This window comes from Xyrauchen texanus, chromosome 48, assembly GCF_025860055.1.
Source record: "Xyrauchen texanus isolate HMW12.3.18 chromosome 48, RBS_HiC_50CHRs, whole genome shotgun sequence".
Taxonomy (NCBI): Eukaryota; Metazoa; Chordata; class Actinopteri; order Cypriniformes; family Catostomidae; genus Xyrauchen; species Xyrauchen texanus.
The window spans coordinates 13370947-13389460 of NC_068323.1; the positions used below are offsets into that span (position 1 = coordinate 13370947).

At 37.2% G+C, this 18514-nt stretch overlaps 1 protein-coding gene across 2 annotated transcripts in view; it reads left to right on the forward strand.

The window, feature by feature from the left end:
* LOC127639948 (transcriptional repressor p66-alpha-like) overlaps positions 1 to 18514 on the forward strand; it is a 36868-nt gene that overhangs the window by 1257 nt on the left and 17097 nt on the right. Inside the window, exon 1 of one of the 2 annotated variants that reach the window (XM_052122299.1) lies at positions 502 to 1744. The exons of the other annotated variant lie outside the window; for it this stretch is intronic. The gene's annotated coding sequence lies outside the window, so the exon portion shown is untranslated. Of the gene's footprint in view, positions 1 to 501; positions 1745 to 18514 lie in introns of those variants that run through there. 2 annotated transcript variants of the gene reach the window in all.

Consider the following 18514-nt stretch of genomic DNA (forward strand, 5'->3'; position numbering starts at 1 on the left):
GGCCTTACATTGACTGTTGAAATATATATAAATATCATGTATTCAAAATATATTAAATGTACATATATTATTATAATTATTTTTACCAGGCCTTTAGCAGGCAAATAGCCTACTTGGGAGTTCATCTTCTAAGCATACTTTGTTATCAGCATGGTTTTGAATTCTGAGCCCAAAGGGGTGGATATGAGTGGTTGACATGACATTTCAAGCCATGAGAGCAGTGTCCTGCATTATGGCATGCTACACTCCATCTAAAACATTTTTTAAATATTCTCTCTTATTATTGCTTAGTTATAACTTCATGGAATACTTAAAATACTTGAAAAAATTTAAATAAAAAAAACAATTCTGACCACAAAACTTCAGTGAACTGCAAAAAAAAAAAAAAAAAAAAAAAAAATATATATATATATATATATATATATATATATATATATATATATATATATATATATTATAATGGTGACCATAAATTAATATGCACAAAACAATATTATATCTACAAAACCATAAAAGTGCTAAATTATTTGATTTAAATATTCTAACAGTTAAAGGGATGATTCACCCCAAAATGAAAATTCTCTCATCATTTACTCACCCTCATGCCACCCTTGATGTGTCTGAATTGTTTCTGCTGCTGAACACAACAAAGAGTCCAAACAATGCAAATTAATGGGTAACAAAATGCACATAAAGGCATAAAAGTAATCCATTAACTTAAGTGATAAAATCTATATCTACAGAAGTGAAATGATAGTGGGTGAAAAAAAAATCAATATTTAAGTCCTTTTTACTATTAAAAAAAAAAAAAAAAAAAAAAACTTTTCTCCTCCCTGCCCAGTAGGTGAAAAAACAAAAGAAGACTGAAGTGAAAGTGAAAGTAGAGATTTGTGGTAAAAAAGGATTTAAATATTATTCTGTTTCTCACACACACCTATCATATCGCTTCCGAAGATTAAGATTTAACCACTGGAGTCATATGGATTACTTTTATGCTGCCTTCATGTACTTTTGGAGCTTCAACATATTGTCACCTATTCACTTGCATTGTATGGACCGACAGAGCTGAGATATTCATCTAAAATTCACATTGGGTCTATTTTCGTTCCATTTTCATCCAAAGATAATGGAGTAGGAAATGTATAGTTTCCACCAAAATACAGTCATTATTATAGTATCACAGTGATAAAACCATTACACGTTAAAATGGGAACTCCTTCAAACATTGTCAAAGTTTTCATAATCTTCCATGGGAATAATCTTAGGTATGCATACATACATAAAACAGATACACATTCAAGCATGAACCTGATTTTAAAATGTTACCGAAAGCTGAAATCATTCCCAATCTTTCTAGTTTTGTTTACATTGAGGTGGCTAATACCAAATTACCACAGTTCTTTTGTAGCAATAATAACAGTAGTAACTAAGGTATTTTGGTGAAAACTATGGTTACCATGGAAAATATGTGTATGGGTGAGTATGGGGTCAAAATTAAAACGAGAAGATGCTCTTCCTCATGTTCAAACCCCTTGTAATGTGGCCCAGTGCGCATGCGTGCTGCGGTGACTCGGGTCCATGTGTAGGCAGCTGAGAGGATCTTTATTTGGCGACCGGAGCGGCAGCGCAGATACGCATGCTGAGGGGATCCCTGGGATACTTTTACACACAAATACGAGGCTAAGTAACAACAACTTTACGTGTGGAGACCCCTCAGGAGACTATTAAGCGCTTCATCTTCTCGGTAAGTTCTTATAAAGAGACGCTTGAGTTGTTTCGAGGGTTTTAAGAGTATTTTGATTGAGTCCAAGTTGGTCACAAGTTTGCTGAAGATGGGCCAGATAGCGAGCTAAGCTATCACACTAGCGTGTGCGTGCGTGCGCGAGACACTTTTAGCCGGCTAGTTAATCCCCACACACACATTCAATATTATATTTTAACACGAGGGAAGGAAGCAAAACAACATCAATATTAAGGCTTTGCTCTTATTTCTTGTAACTTTGCTAAATAGATGAGTGATTCATGGTTGTTTTGTGTGTGTGTTAGCTGGCTTTGGTCTAGGACTTAACATTAGCTTTGCTAGCAACTGGACTGCTGAGATAAACAGTGTATTTACAAACTTATCCTAAATTAAACGGTAATTTAGCCAGACTCATGTAGTCGAACTTTGGCAATATTATTACTATCGCGAAACATTATTACATGTGTGAGGAGAACGTTCGTAGTTGTTCACATTTTTAAGTGGATAATCTAGTGATTTAGCTCGTCTGCTAATTGGAGTTGATGAGTTAGTCAGCATTAGCTGTTAGTCGGGTTTATTTACGGCACTTTATGTGGAAATGTTAGAAATGACTTATCGTGCCGGATAGTTTTACAGGTTTAGGCATACAAGTAGATCAATTAAGGTGGGAGATGGGCCATGTCCCAATACCCCCACTTTCGGTTTTGGTCCTGCCTACTTACCCACTTGTCTCACGTATTTCCGGTGTTTGGCCTCTAATGTGCAAGTGCACGTGAAGACTGCGAGTTTGTGGATAACTTTTGATTGCAGGTGTACTCCGTAATTGTAATCCAATACACTTTTGTTTTTGTCATTCTGCAAATATCTCCTCACAGTCTGCTAGCTGTCCGTTCTGTGGGGTGGGCTGAAAATAAAATCTAGGATTTGTACACAGGCCTGGCTCTGTAAATGGGACAAAAACAAAGCGGATCAGACCGATCCACACCGGGTGGTTCTTGGGCGTGCACAGGATGGGGGGTGGGGGCGGAGAGAGAGGAAAATTCATTACCGTGCGTTCAGACAAGAGGCGGCGAGAGCGTCAAAATTCGCTCTGGCTGCCCTGCCAACAACGCTATTGAAAATTCGTGGCTGCTCTGACGTATTTGAAATAGGCGGCAACGTTCGTTCTGAATGCTTGGTTTTGTGAACTATATTTAAAGGGGCCACAAAACATCCAGACATGTCGACCGGTCTCTTTTTGAAGATATATCATAAGTAGCGTATATCCTCATGAAATATTTGAAAAATTATTATTATTTAATATTATATAAACCATAATATCCACTTCATCAACTCACCTGGCACACTAACAATTTCAGACACCTTTGTCCACTCATCATTTTTTTAATTTTATTTACATCCCTGTAGACAAACGGGGACAGATCAAATATTATGGGGAAACCCACCACGGCAATAATTAGTTTCTCCTCCATTTGATCTTCGGAACTAATGTTTGGTGGGAACCAAAGTTTACACGGTTTTGTTCTCTAGACTTCGCTAGAGCGGAGCATTTCTATATTCCAATAGGTTGCCGCCGAACCGTGTCAAAGCTCATTACCATAATGTTGGCTGCACTTGAACTTTCCTCTGACGCCCACACCGCCCAAGACTCGCTGCGCTGCTTCTCGCCGCCGAGAGACGTTGGCTGTCATAGAAAATGAATGACTTCCGGTCATTTTGACGCTCTCGACGCCTCTGGTCTGAATGCACTGTTAGAAGAGCAACAGCAAATCTGGCTGATGCAAACTTTCTAAACTGAAAGGAGGACATATGTCTGAGAAACAGATCAAGAGAAAAAGGTCAGACGAAAATAAACGAAAACAAAAAGGATTATGAGAAGTTGAGGGCTTGGAGCCCTCTTTTTCTCTTGATAGGTGGGTAACATCAATTTAGCTATGTTTCACAGAACCCATGTATGCTGATGTTGTAATTTTAGATTTTGTAGCAGGAGAGTTGTGAGTGACTGGAGCTGGGGTGTGTAAAAACCATCTTCTCTGCACGTTATCTTAGCAGCAGGAACTTATTGAAATTGGGGGGCGGGGCTTCCAAAGGAGCACTGAAGGGAGGGGTGCATTTGTTTTGGCAGCTGAGTTGGAATATCAAAAGTGTTTCTCAGGAATCGCTGAATGCACCTTTTAAAGATGTTGGTGCTGTTTGCGACAGCTGTTTTTGTCTTCTCACTGACTGTTATAGCCTACTTTAATAAATAAATAAAATTTATTTATTAAACATGCAGGTTTGAAATATGTATCCTTTGAATTGAACCAAGAGGTCAGCATGTGATATTTATTTTATTTATTTTATTATTTTATTTTTTTCTATTGGTCATGCATCCCTCTTGTCATCCAGATTTGCAGTTCAGAGTTCACCAAGCTTGAACATTTGGTACGCAGCATTGTACGAAATTTCTTTGCATGAGTTTGTGTTATCGGTGTCTTGTGTATAAATGGATTTGAATGGGAGTGGATGAAGCATGCAGGGTCGTGTGACCGCCCCTTTATGAAAACATTGGCCACCTAGCACTCTAGATATTAGAATTGGCATCAACCATAAAAACCCATGTCCGTTGACCGGACCACTACTTTATGGCATTAAACAAAAACTATTACTTCACAGAGACAATCAGGCACTAATATAGAATTTGAACTGCAGTAGTGCTTTGTTTCTAAAATGTATATTCCCTTATGAGTAGTTATTTTTTTAAACCCAATCCTGTGAAGTACAAAGTCTTCTACAAAGTGGTCCAAAAAGAATTATTGCATTTGGGTCCATTAATAAATGTTAGCCCCTTTTCAATGGACATAAGGCTAGGCTATATGCTAAAATAATACAACAATATTAGCTCAACCGACCTTCTCTGCTTTTGAGAATATGATATCAAGCTACTCAGTGACGTCATGGTGTTGCTCATTACTCTCTAAATACTTGTCTTGTTTCTCATAATAAAGAAGAATTGCAGTTGAAGGTTGGACTCTCAATGGGTGTGGTGGTGGCTTGTTTTTGTCTGCTGGAATCCATGAAATGGCCTTTTTTTGTTTTTTAAATAAATTGGGTGGTACTATTTTAGAAACATTGTTCAAGCAACTACAAGGCCATGTTTTTTTCTGCTTATGTACAGAAGAAAAAAAGCTTGACTGCTACTTAATACAAATTCCTGTCCATCTCAGTTAGATCAATTAATCATGCTAGAATTAGTGTGTACAATCAAAAGCCAGTCCCAGTATTCTACTCCAGTATGTGTTCTCAGGTGTTGTCGAATCCAGGCCTACCATGTTGCGCCTCTGTTAGGCACCAGCTTAGACACTTGGCACCTCTCGGTGAGTAGTAGTAGATATGCCTCACTGAATCTCATGTCACACCAAGGACAGACCTGAAGGACCGGTAATATACTGCAGGAGAATCGTTTTCAGGAATGAAGGCACACAAGCATGGCTTTGCTGACAAAAGGTTCACAGCATCCTGGTATGAAGCCAGATTTGTAACTAAACTATATTTAGCAGAGATTAAATCTGTGTATCATTGGGAGGCTGTTACAGCCATATGTTCTATGTGTTGAAATTGTTACTTTTAAGAGTTGGTAAATGTTTTGCTAAGTAGTGGTGTAGTAAATCTGTAACTGAGCTACCAAAGCTGCTGGATCTTAGATGGCAGTGTGTTGTAAACCGGAAGAGCTGAAGTCTGATACATGAGAACTGTAATCTTGCAAGATCTTTTACTGTTCAATCTCCACTTCCTGATATGTCAGATGAGGAAGGTTCCTGGAAGAGAGCATGAAAGATGGATTGATTGGACAAAACTGTCTGTGGTAATTCTTCTGTTTTGGCTGTTGCCCAAAAGTAGAAGCCATGGTAGTAGAGGGTGACAATTTCACTTTAAGTGTCGTTATCAGGAAGGCATGGTTTGTTGGTTGTAAAAAGTGTAGGGGAATCCTGCCCGATCAGAAGGAATTTATTGGTCAGTGGATTTCTTTGAATTCGCCACCTTTTTACCAGTTTCATATAAGCTCAATTGGAAGTAGAGACGTAATGGTATGAAAATTTAATATCACGATTATCGTGACCAAAATTATCACAGTTATCAGTATTATCACAGTATTGTTAAAATGTACAATAAGTACTGCTACACACTGAAATCATTTAAACAGGTTTTATATTTGAAAATCAACAAACAACAAATCAAATTTGTAAACAAGGGAATAGCAAATGCAGTATAATAATAATAATTATTATTATTGATGTGGCTACGGTATTATTAACTTACACATTTTAAATGATCAAAATATGTTGGTTGGGTGACTGAACTACACATGTTATTACAAAGCTCTCTGAAATTCTTGATTCTGGTCTCTCATCCTGAAACTCCAGCTTCTTTCATGTGTCACGCTCTCCTTTCATACAAACACAACTGGTGCTATCGTGTGTCTGTTATAGTTATCGATTGTATTGAAAATGAAATCGGAGGACTTCAGTATTTGTATTGGACGATTGTTTTGTAGACTGCAACAAATTATAAAATAATTAAAGAACAGGTAATATTTTAAAATATTCATCTCAAATCACTATTTCATGTCCCTGGAATTATTTGAAAAGCCGTGTATTAGTGGTATGAATGTACATCACTTAAATGTCACATGTATTTGTTACTGTCTTGTTTTCTTGTTCGTTTGCCTTGGCTCAAAGCGATGCACTTGCTAGGAACTTTTTCTTTGCGGAAGCTTGCATTTTTTACAATTGAGATAAGAATTGATTTCAATCCAATTAAATATTGTGTCGAACAATATACTTTTACTCAACTCATGCACTGAGCTAAAAGTTAACTTGCCTTGCATGCACTAAAGTGATTGATGGTTGTCACAAAGTTGACTCGCCAGATTGGACGCATTGCTCCATTTGCAGCAACTTTCCCCTGGCAAGCTCTGCAGACATGGTTGCCATCTTCTACAAATTTTCCCTCAGCATTCTTATAAAATCCAAAATATGAAATATGACCACATTTCTGATTTGGTCTTCTTGGAAGGTTGGACATTCTCCCGAGCACTGTCATTGCCTTCCGGCATGCTTTCACGCTAAAAACAACAACAATAACAACGTTGCATGCTGTGCCAATGCGTCAGACTCATGCTGAGTTTGTGTGGACAGCATTTACCACAAGTTTTACAAATCATGATCATCACGCACTGTTTTAATGATAATTAAATGTGACACGGTAATACCAACCGTCTGGGAATTTTATCGTGGTTTACCGTGAAACCAGTAAATGTTTCATCCCTAGTTGAAATTTCCTCATGAACAAATTCCAATCAGATCGCAGTTGTAATATTTTCAGACAAATAAACCTTTTTATCTTCCAGCCATGTATTGTAGTACATGATTGGCACCATTTGGAAGTGTAAAAAAAAAAGCCTCCTCACCAGCTAGAATCCAAAAGTGCGGGAGGGAAGGATGTTATATATCAGGGTTCCCATGGATTCTTTAAAGTCTTAAAATTTCTTCAATTCATTTTTCCCAAATTTAAGGTCATAAAAAGTCTTAAATGATACAGCAAAGTCGTGGGGGGGATGGTGGTGGAAAGACAGGAATCATGATATGACCTAATGTGATTATCAAACATCAAAAGAATAGGATTTAATTGGAAAAATCCATGTGCCGCGTCCTTCAAAGTGAAAATGCGGCACTGTATTTTGAAGCACGCGGGGGCTTGTGAGTGTTTTCATCTGTTCCAGAGCAGTTCAAAATCATTAAGCAAAATCGGAAATTTATGACAAGCGATTACTGTTGATGAAATATGACAATGTTTACTTTTAATTGATTACATTGTAATACATTGTAGATTATTGTAGGAGTGCACATTTTCTATCCCATATTGGTTCGAATGAGCATCTTAAAGCAGCGCAAAAATTTCATTTCAATAAGAGTCCCCTGTGTATTTCAAAGTTAATGTGCCTGTACATATGCAATGTACAGATCATGCAGATTGATTTAATTGTTTAAATTATAACATAAAATAATGACAGGGTCATTTTATAAGATAAGAATAGAAAAAATAGTCCTTTTTAGGGTTGTGCCGATGGACGATATCATCGTCCATCGTGATGGCTGACCAACATCACGATGTAGAGCCACCATCGTGATGCCACGCCCCCTTTTGCGAGTCTTGCTAGTGTGACTCACTAATCGTAGTCTCTTCTATAGTTAACCTAAAAACTTTGCAGGGATTGCTCTGTAAATTAAATTGACAATATAACTAATGCATATATGCTATTTTAAATACTGTAGTATATGCCAGAGACGTGACGTGTTAGTCTGTGAAAATACCGTGTCAGGCAGGCTACACAAATATTGATCTTGACATTGTTAGCTTCTTGTCTTTTTTTTACATGTCTTACACTGTACATTTAGATTAAAATATTTTATGTTGTAGGCTACAAGAAAATAGCCTTTATTAATTAATTATTAGTAGTTTTAGTGTCTCAAATCTTGCTCATTGTCACAGCTCTTGTACACTGAAGCGGCAGTTTAAGATAAACCCAGACCAGCGAACGTCAAATAACTTTTGTCTGGTTAATACTTTTAAAGAAAAATTTCCTTGGCCATAAATCCATAATGTCAAATCAAATGAAAGAAACAAGGTGAATATGAATAACACACATTTATTAAAACATAGAAGAACAAGAGAACGGGAACAACACTCAGACCGAAACTCGGCATTAACATTTCACTTATAATTAGTAGCACAATTAACTTAAGCACAGGCTACAAAATAAATTATGTTATTGAAATATAGTAAAGCGGTCATATGAACTACACAAATGAACGTTTAAAAAATAATATGCAAAATCGAATAGCTCCGCAACGAATGCCTAATATCTTCTTTCTATAAAGAAGTCTAATATCTTTCACCATAGACCATGTTTAAATTTCGATGTTTCTGGCCAGAAATACCAACATATTCACTTTATCTGGTTTTAATAAGCTGTGGATTGGAGTAACTACACTACCCGCTGTGCTGAAGACCCACTCTGATGGAGTACTGGTAGCACATATGCACAGATATTTCCGTGCTAATCTTGCCATGAACGGAAACCTTTTGTCGTTCGTTTTCCACCAAGTCAGCGGGTCCTCTTCCCCATCAATGGCCATTTCCTGCTGGTACATGGTAATTTCTGCCTCGACCTTTTGCTCATCAGTGAGTAAAATAATGAAATTATAGTTTTTAAGTGGAAAATAGTATTTATGTAAAGAGATATATTAAAATAAAAAGTGCACAACTCTAAAAAAAAAAAGCTAAAAAAAAAAATGCTTCACGTGTCGTGCAACCTAATGATAAAGCGCCGACGAGTCATTAGTTGGGTTAGTAAAATAACGAAATTATAATATTTCATATACTTTTTGAAAATTACATGAAATTATATAATCCCCCCCTCCCCCCCCACCGACGATATCATCGTCCATCGCAATGTTTTACTGTCAACATCGTCAACTGCCAATTTAGGGGACATCGCCCAACCCTAGTCCTTTTGGAAATCAAGGTAAAAAATGACCCATGGAAATCAAATATTGCCCCTTAATAGAAAAGTTGATTTCTGATCCTGGTACCATCTGACCTATACAAGAACTGAGAAAAGCAGCATTGCAAATGCTATAGTTGGGTATGTTGTAAATCCATCAAAGGCTGAATAAGGAAGTGAAAAGGAATTTTCTTGTCTTAATGCCACTCCCGATCTGATCAGCTGCACTTGTGGCGCACTCCAACTGAACGTGATGGGTTAATAACATGGAGACTTATATAAAAGACTGTCGTAATATTCCCAATACGATTGTACACTGTGTGATTGTAGCTCAACTTAGTCCATCATCATGCATGTATATACAGGCTTTAAACCGTAACTGGCCTCGGCATGTGCGTGTTGATTATAGGGGTGGACATTTTGGTCATTTTGGCCTATACTATTCATTAGTATAGGCTGCTATAAAATAATCTGTTACAAAATGTACAAAAGATTGCATAATCAAAATATGACATCATATTTTGTCATTATGTGAAGATTCGCTGCCCAACTCAATGAAAGAATGGGCACAACGTGCGTCTGTCTGTTCTTCCTTCAGGTTGCCGTTACTGATGCACCGAATTGAAAATTCTTGGCCAAAACCGAAACGATTGAAAAATATTGTATTAATATTATACTTTTTAATTAATTTCATGAATTTGTCTGAATTGTAAAAACTACAAACCAATAAAATGATCACACTTTTATTGAAAGTAAGGGACCAAAATTGGACAGAAAATATTTTTAAATATTATTAAATATATTATTCTTTATTCAGTTCTTTAACATACAAATTTAACTTATTTTTATTTTTTTTATACCAATTATCCAAATAATGTAACGTTCTAGAAAACTCTAATGATATGCAAAACAGCAGTCAAGTAATGAATTTAGCAGCTCTAGGCTAGCATCTTGTAAATTCAAAAAGTATGCTACACAGTCATTTTAATGATAACAATAGGCAAACACAGAATGGCAGAGGGCCTCTATTCTGTTATGTAAACGTGTTGCCACTTTAATATAAAATTATTGCGCAAAACAGCAGTAATAGAACTAAAACCAACCTCAAACTGTTAATGACAGATGTAGCCTCAAGTGAAGAACAAAGTTTTACAGGACTAAACCTATTTTAATGTAATTGCTATACACATAGCAAATTGGACTGCTTTCTATTTAAGTAAAAGTGGCAGGTTTCTCCAAGAACAAAAGTTGTTCAGATTTCTTGCAGGAGAGACGGTTCCTCTTCTCATCAAGAACATGAGATGCTGCACTGAATAGTCTCTCTCTCTGTGCTGGTGTTGGGGCAGATAAATACCTGCCTGCTGTCCGCGCAAGCAATGGAAAGCGATCTTTATTCATGTACCAGTAGTCAAGAGGATTGCCATGTTCGCATGGTATGAGCGTGAAGCGATCGTCTGTGTTCCGCAACCGCTTTCGGGTCCTTGGATAACATATAACGTGCGAGTAAGGGCAGCTGGTGGACTTTCTGGTGCCCCCCTAGGGAGTTTGTGCATTGGTGCCCTACGCAGACTGCGTAGTACATCAGAGCACTGTTAATTACACTCTCTTTTGATTATCGTAACGATAGCATTACAGCATCGTATATCAGTTTGGTTGCTATGAGACGTATCTGACAATCAATGTAATGAGCAACATGACAAAACAACAGTGCCGGTTACATATCATATCTGATCTTTCTGCACTGTATTCTTGAATATTTTTCTGTAGCACTGAACATGCTTAATTTATGGCCTGTCCCTCTCTTCACGCATGAACAAAGCAAAGGTGTGAAAAGGTGTATGCTTAACTTTTTAGAATAGTTACCTTTTACATTTGTTTTTATGTTATTTAAACAGCTGCAGTACAGCTTTTTGGAGAAGTCACCAATGGTGCATTCTCACCATCTGTAATTATAAATAATAGATTCTTCTACAATACTAAGATAGATCGAACAAAAGGTAAAATCTGTTAATAATTTTCTGTTTATTTTATTTTCCCTCAAGCTAGTTAGGTAGAACCAGGGATACTGGTGAAACACACCAAGGCTTATGATAAATAGGGGCTATTGAATTATAGAGATTACAAGTGCCAAATTCACTAGACATCCTAATCATGGCTTGCAAAAAGGCTAGTTGAATTATGTTGGTATAAAGCACAATTGTATATTCAAAATATTTGTTGTTCATGTACTTTTGACATTTAGTAGTTTCTTCACAAACAATAGTTGAAATAACTTGATATAATTTTGAAGCATGCAACTGATTTTTTTTTATTTCTTTTTTGTATATGATTAACGAAAAAGCTAATTCTATGCTTTTCTAGTTTCTCCAGCAGTGTTTTCTGCAGTGTCAAAGCGTTACTTTGCTGACACGGCAACTCTGGTCACTGTGCGCCGTAGTGACATGAAGGCACCGTTAAGTTATTCATAAGTGAAGATGTATGGCAGCTCTGCTCACTTAGACACATTGGGCCATTTTTGTTTTTCCAACCACAGTGTAGAAAAGATGTTAAAACATGTAGAAGTGTTTCTTTTGAATTAATTTAGATTTGCTTTAATAGTAGCATTTATTCAATAAATTTGCAGTTGCAAAGTTCAGAAAAGTGTCAGAGTGAACTTATCAAAGATTGTTTACTGTTAGACTCTCGGCACTAGGGATGGGAATTGTAAGGCATTTAACAAGTCTGGTTATAATTCCTCTTAATGAGGAAGAAGGATTTGTAAAACAGAAATGCTATACTTACTAGGCTGTATTTTGGGCCTACAACCCTCAGCAGTCCATCAAATATTGATTGTTTCATATTAAAATACAACCGATTCTTGAAGAATAATTTATTTTTTAAACAGAATTTTTGAATATTTTTAAATCTAATTAAATGATAAATGATAAAAATGACAACACATAGGGCTCTATTTTGTGGCTGCACTAGGCACAGTGTAATGACTGTGTGCTACATGTTATACAATTTTCAAGAGAGTGCAATTTTATGCAATTTTTGTGACTGCGTGTGGTGTTATGTAGTGCTGAACGATTGACAAAATCGAATTGCTGCATTTGTTCCTGCAAGAGTTTTTAGTCACTTTTAAAACCATGATTTGTGTGTCCATTGATAAAAAATTATTATTATTATTTTGTATAGCACCTTCGAAAGCTCAAGGACGTAGTACAGAAGTTAAAGTTTAAACAGAGAAACATTTAACAAATAGACATTGCAAAACAATGACTAATGGGAGAGCAGCAAAACTTGAAGTGTCCCTTAACACCATGAAGACCACAGGTGAAACAGGTCAATAGAGACCACCAGCATCACAGTCCATAGGCAGGAGGAAACTCAAACATCCTCTGTAGTATTTCACCGCTCAACACATAGCACTGGAAGGAGACAAAACGGGAGCGAGTTCACAGCAAGGACATTGTGAATGCCCAAATGAACGCAAGACAAAAATTGTCCATTTTTCTTTTAGTCTAATGCTTTATGTACAGCCCATTTATACAAAAATGTTTGTATGAATATGCAGTTATCATTTATGTTATGGTTGCTTGACGGGGGATTGCAGTATGTAATTGGAAGCAGATGGTGCAATATCTGAAAAAAAAAAAACCCTCAAAATTAAATCACACTCGAGCAAGCCCATTAGCACTTAGCGCATGCTTTCTCAAAAATATCAAAATTTCATTACCACGCCCACTGACTGTGCGTGTGACATAACGTATAGAGCTGAGTGTGCATAGTGCTCTTAAAATAGGGCCCATATTGTGCATATTTATGGATTTAAGTCTCTTGAGTTGGATATAAAGAAAGAAATGGCTTCCGTTTCAGTAAGTTTTTGATTCTCTAAAAACATCCAGCTGATAAGTGGCATTCTTTTGGGAGGTAGCATTGTATGTTTTGCGATGTCGATTCAAATGAACTAGCTCATAAGATTAATTCAGGAAATAGGCTACACTGGTTACACTTTATGTTTTGTGCTTTAGATTCAAAAGAACTGATTAAATCATTAGTTTCGGGAATTAGTTGGAAGCGGTTCTGAATAAGAAACGGTTTTCGGTTCCCAACCCTACCAAGCAGAATAAAACCCGGTCCAAGAATGTGTCTTGATTTATCTCCTTTAAAGCTTTTGAAAACATCTAGATAAACCTTGTCAACCTCATTAATTGACCAATCATTTGTTGGATTGACTAATGAGGGCTCTACAGTGCGAGCATTTCACTTGCATTTGCGAGTTAAATTTACTACTATGAACTTGCACTCACCGGCCACCTTATTAGGAACACCTGTACACCTTAATCATGCAATTATCTTATCACCCAATTGTGTGGCAGCAGTGCAGTGCATAAAATCATGCAGATATGGGTCTGGAGCTTTGGCTAATGTTCACATCAACCATCAGAATGGGGGAAAATGTGATCTCAGTGATTTCAACCATGGCATGATAGTTGGTGCCAGATGGGCTGGTTTGAGTATTTCTGTAAATGCTGATCTCCTGGGAATTTCACATACAACAGTCCCTAGAATTTACGCGGAATGGTGCCGAAAACAAAAAAGTATCCTGACAGAAAGGCTACGGTAACTCTGATAACTCCTCTGTACAATTGTAGTTAGCAGAATAGAATCTCAGAATGCAGACACAGCGAACCTTGAAGCGGATGGAGCCTCAGCTTTCTGTTCTTGGCTGACAGAAGTAGAACCCAACGTGGTCTTCTGCTGTTGTAGCCCATTTGCCTCAAGGTTTGACGTTGTAAATTCTGGGATGCTATTCTGCTCACTACAGTTGTATAGTGTGGTTATCCGAGTTACCGTATCCTTTCTGTCAGATCAAACCATTCTGGCCATTCTCCATTAACGTCTCTCATCAACAAGGCGTTTCCGTCCACAGAACAGCCGCTCATTGGATATAGATATTTTTTTTGTTTGTTTGTTTAAAAGAGGCGAGTTATTTATTTCATTAAATATTTTCTCGCACACTCCTCAATTTTTTTTACAGTATTGTCAAATCTCTTTCTCTCGCTCTCTCTCTCGCCTGCACATAGAGAACAAGAGTGTTCATTGAATTTGAATTAACAAAAATACCATGTAAAGCTGGTTTAAGGTAAAACGGTTGAGATCCACTGTTCAAGCACATGTTTTTATGTTCATGTCATAGAAAATACATTAACATTTTATTTCTTTTGTGAATAACATTTAAGCATTATTATATTATATTGCTTAACAGATAAAAGTGAAAATACATTCATGTAGTTATGAATGTCATGAAAGTTATGTAATATATTTGGATGTTGATGAACTACTAATCAGTTAATAATTGCCAATATGTTTGTTAATTGCAATTGTAAGTATAGTATCATCAATATATGTTTAGTTTATTAGATGATCAGTCAGGACTGATGTTGTTTGGTGTTACCTGTAAGGTTAACTGAAAAAAATAACTTGAATAATTTTACAATACAATTTGCCCTTTGTATCAGGCATCTTTTGTTTATGAAATCTGTAGTAATTCTTAATGCCTGCTTATGTATGCTCTATTGTGGACAACATGTGTGGTCACAAACGCATTAAACGACAGCTGTTTATTGCTACAAGTTGAGAAACGGCATAAGAATAACCTATCGACACTGGTAGATTTTAGCCCATTACGTACTGTAGACTTTGTTGAATTAATGAAGCACGAGTGCTTCTAAAATAGATTTTAGCTTGGAGCCCTGATAGTTGACTAGTTGGTCTAGCTTGATTAATTCCTTTTAAAAATTTAAGGAATTCTGCTCATAGTTTTGTTTCACTTGTGGCCAATCTTAATTGTTAGGTTGAACCCAGAGCCATGTACAAAATACTAGTCGGCTTGTCCCTGGTCAGTTCCTGTAGAATCTTTGCCTCGACCCGACAGACAGAGAGAGTATTAACATCATCCCGGCTGACATTCAAACCAAGTGCTTCAAACTAAATTAAGGCATCAGCCGATTAGTAAAGTTTGACAGTGGGATTATGAAGGTGAACCATTCATATGGATTTGTTCATACATCATGGATTTGTAATAGTCAGATAACTCCCATAGAGATACGATTGTTTGTGTGTCTTGTGACGTAGTTACTGTAAATGAAATGCACTTTGTTGCTGCCACCACAGATGTGAGCGTCAGTGTACATTTGCACTCTAGTCTGTTTGAGATCACAGTGGGGGATGGGTAGATGTGTGTGTGTGTGTGTGTGTGTGTGTGTGTGTGGGGGGGTGCTTGCAACTGTTCTTACAGCAGGAGCATTCTTTTGAGCCCACGTGAAAAGCAGTCATTTGCTTTGTCATTTGCATGTGTGCTGTTGCTAGGGGGCATACCAGGTGGATCTTCCGGCAGATACAGGGTTAACGACGTCCATTTTGTTAGGTAACACCCTCATGGCCTGATCTGTCTGTGGTGTTAAAATGGCAGGGGTTAACCCTTGATATGCAGAATTGAAGTTGACAGGGGCACTTTTGACTCAACCCTCTTGGCAGCCACTTCATCAATGTGGGTGAGAAGACGTGTTAGTTTTGAGAGATCCAGTAGGACATCTGTAGCATGTTAGACTCTGCTCACCTGAAACATAATTTTTTTGTGTCTGATCAACAGATTTTATTTATTTTTTGTCTGTTTGTGACACAATAAGGAAGTCCTTGTTAAGTGGACAAGCCTTGTAAACTGTAAAAGCAGTTGACGCATACAACTCTGGAAACACTCAGACTTGGGACATAATGCCCAGTCCAGCACTGTTTGGCCTGTGTATCAGTTCTCATCTCTGTTTCAAGCTAATCCTAAAGCAAGCATCGCTTACTTTTGCTCATACTTGTGGTTAGGGATTTGAACAAAACTCTAACCTTAAGTATTGAACTTCTGCCAGTAACCCAGAGCCATGCACTGTTTGTGCTACAAACATAATTCCTCATATTGTGTGACTAGTTGATTAGAGGTGTGGTGATTTTATAAATAATCAGACTTACTAATGTTGTAAGGCAGATGATAAAAAGTGAGGAGAAAAAAAAACCCTCCTTATACATACTTTGCGGTGATCCTAGGGACCAAAGATAACATTGAGACTTGGGGGTGGGCTAAATGGTGCGTAAATCCCCTTTTTGTTTTTGTTTTTTTACAATGGATGTAAATTAGTTTTAAGGATAGCTTATAAACCTCAATAGACAGACCTGCCATGAGCTCCGAGGTTGTTCATTGATGGTATATGCTTCTAATCAGTCCGCATTATTTCAAATTCATAAAAATAAAAAAACATGTCTAATAGCGGAATTCCTGGTTATGAACTACATACCCTACCTCTGCAGTGACCGCCCATTCCCATGTTGCACTGTGAATTATGCAATCAAGTCATCTCCCTACACTCTCAAACTATTTATAAATTTATTTATATCTGAATATTTCAAAATATATTTTCTAACTATAAACATCAACTTAAAATCAATTGTTTTATATTTTTCCTTTGTTTTGAATTTGATTACATCATATATAGGGTTTCATTGAAGTTCGTGCCCTTATTTAAGACATTATCTAGAACATTGTCTAGATTGTCTTGAACCTTTGTCTTTTTGTCAGATTTTGCTTCAAATCATAGTTTGTAATGTTGTGATCCACCGCAGAGCTGGTTAGGTTAGGTCCATGGCTTAGAACTCTTTTCCTAAGGATTTTTTGAAATCCCTATGGGAAAAATTATTTAGGTACAAAGACGGCTGCAAAAATGGGTAGACGCTGTAGCACTCTATTGACTTGGGCCTGTAAGCAACCGCCTAGCAGTGTGCTGCTAACAACTGAAACCAGAACAGAAAACGGAAAACCTCTGCAAAACCTGACAACCACCTACAACACCGTAGCATCGTGCTGGTGAGTTTTGCAATGGCAAGAACTGCTCACATTTTCTCCAGAAGATGCACAAATCTATTTTGGCTTGTATTGCCACCATGCTGTGATGTTTTAGAGGGTTGGCAATTGACTCCTATTGTCTTGCCTGGTCTGCGCCCTATGGGCAGGCATTACATTAGACGACTCGCCTTCAGTTGACCCTGTGAAGATAGTCACCACACTCCCAGCTTGCCACAATGTGGCATGTATTGACATTTTCACTTGACTCGAAACAATCCAATACACTGCTGTTGCACTGTTATCGAATGCACAGGTGAAGAATATAGTCCTAGCTGCTGAGTCACTGTTTCTGCAGTGTCGCTTGGTTCAAACGGGTCAAGTCAGAGTAACTTGTGTTTTGCTTTTCACAGTTCATACAATTTAAAACAGCTTTACAGAAAATAGAGCCTTTAAAAGTCAATTGAATAAATGATTAGGATAAATTATACAATTTGTTGGCAAGACAATTAATAATAATAATAAAAAAGATTAATACAATTTTTAAAACAACTGGAGTGATGCAGGAAACATAATCTTAAGTCTGTGACGTAAAGTTAATGACAGTATAATTAGTAAAAAAGCTTTTCGCAGCTGGCTTGCAGTTGAGTGACATCATGGTTTAAATCTGAATGCTGATACTCAAACATAAATAATCCTCGGTGTAGTCCATGTTGATATTAAGACATAAGGCTTTCTTGCTTGTGTAATGCTGTCATTTTGCCTGGTCTGGTATAAGCTGGGCTTTAAACCTAATGTGTATCAGTAATGGAATCAATGATAATGTAGTAGTATTTCTTTTAATTTTTTTTAGTTCATAACAAACCCTGTTGTAGTAGGCTATATAGCGAGGCATGAATGATGCATAGATGTGAGCAACTACTGATGCTATCCGATTCCCATGAGGCCATACAAGCCACGTGTCAGCTGTTTCGGCAACAAGCCTCCATTTCCTAACAAGAACATGTGGCTTGTGTATGACTAAATTAGTTACAACTGATGAAGGAACTTATTCACACATTTCTTTAGGCAAACATTTGTTTTTGTAGAATATTTTCACTCTACTGATCCAAACTTTGTTCAAGTATACTTGGTTTCCCCGCATGCCGGGACATCTTTCAAGCAGTGCCTAGTTTTCCTAGACATGCGGACAGTTCTTTCTTTCTACACCAATGTGATTGATGTATGTCGTCGTGAAATCAAGAGACCATCCCCTTGAATTCTAAACACAAGTGGTAAACAGAGATGCATATCATGACCAGGTTTAAATGGTGATGTGTCTCGATGTCCACTTGGGATTGGAATGCATCTTGATACC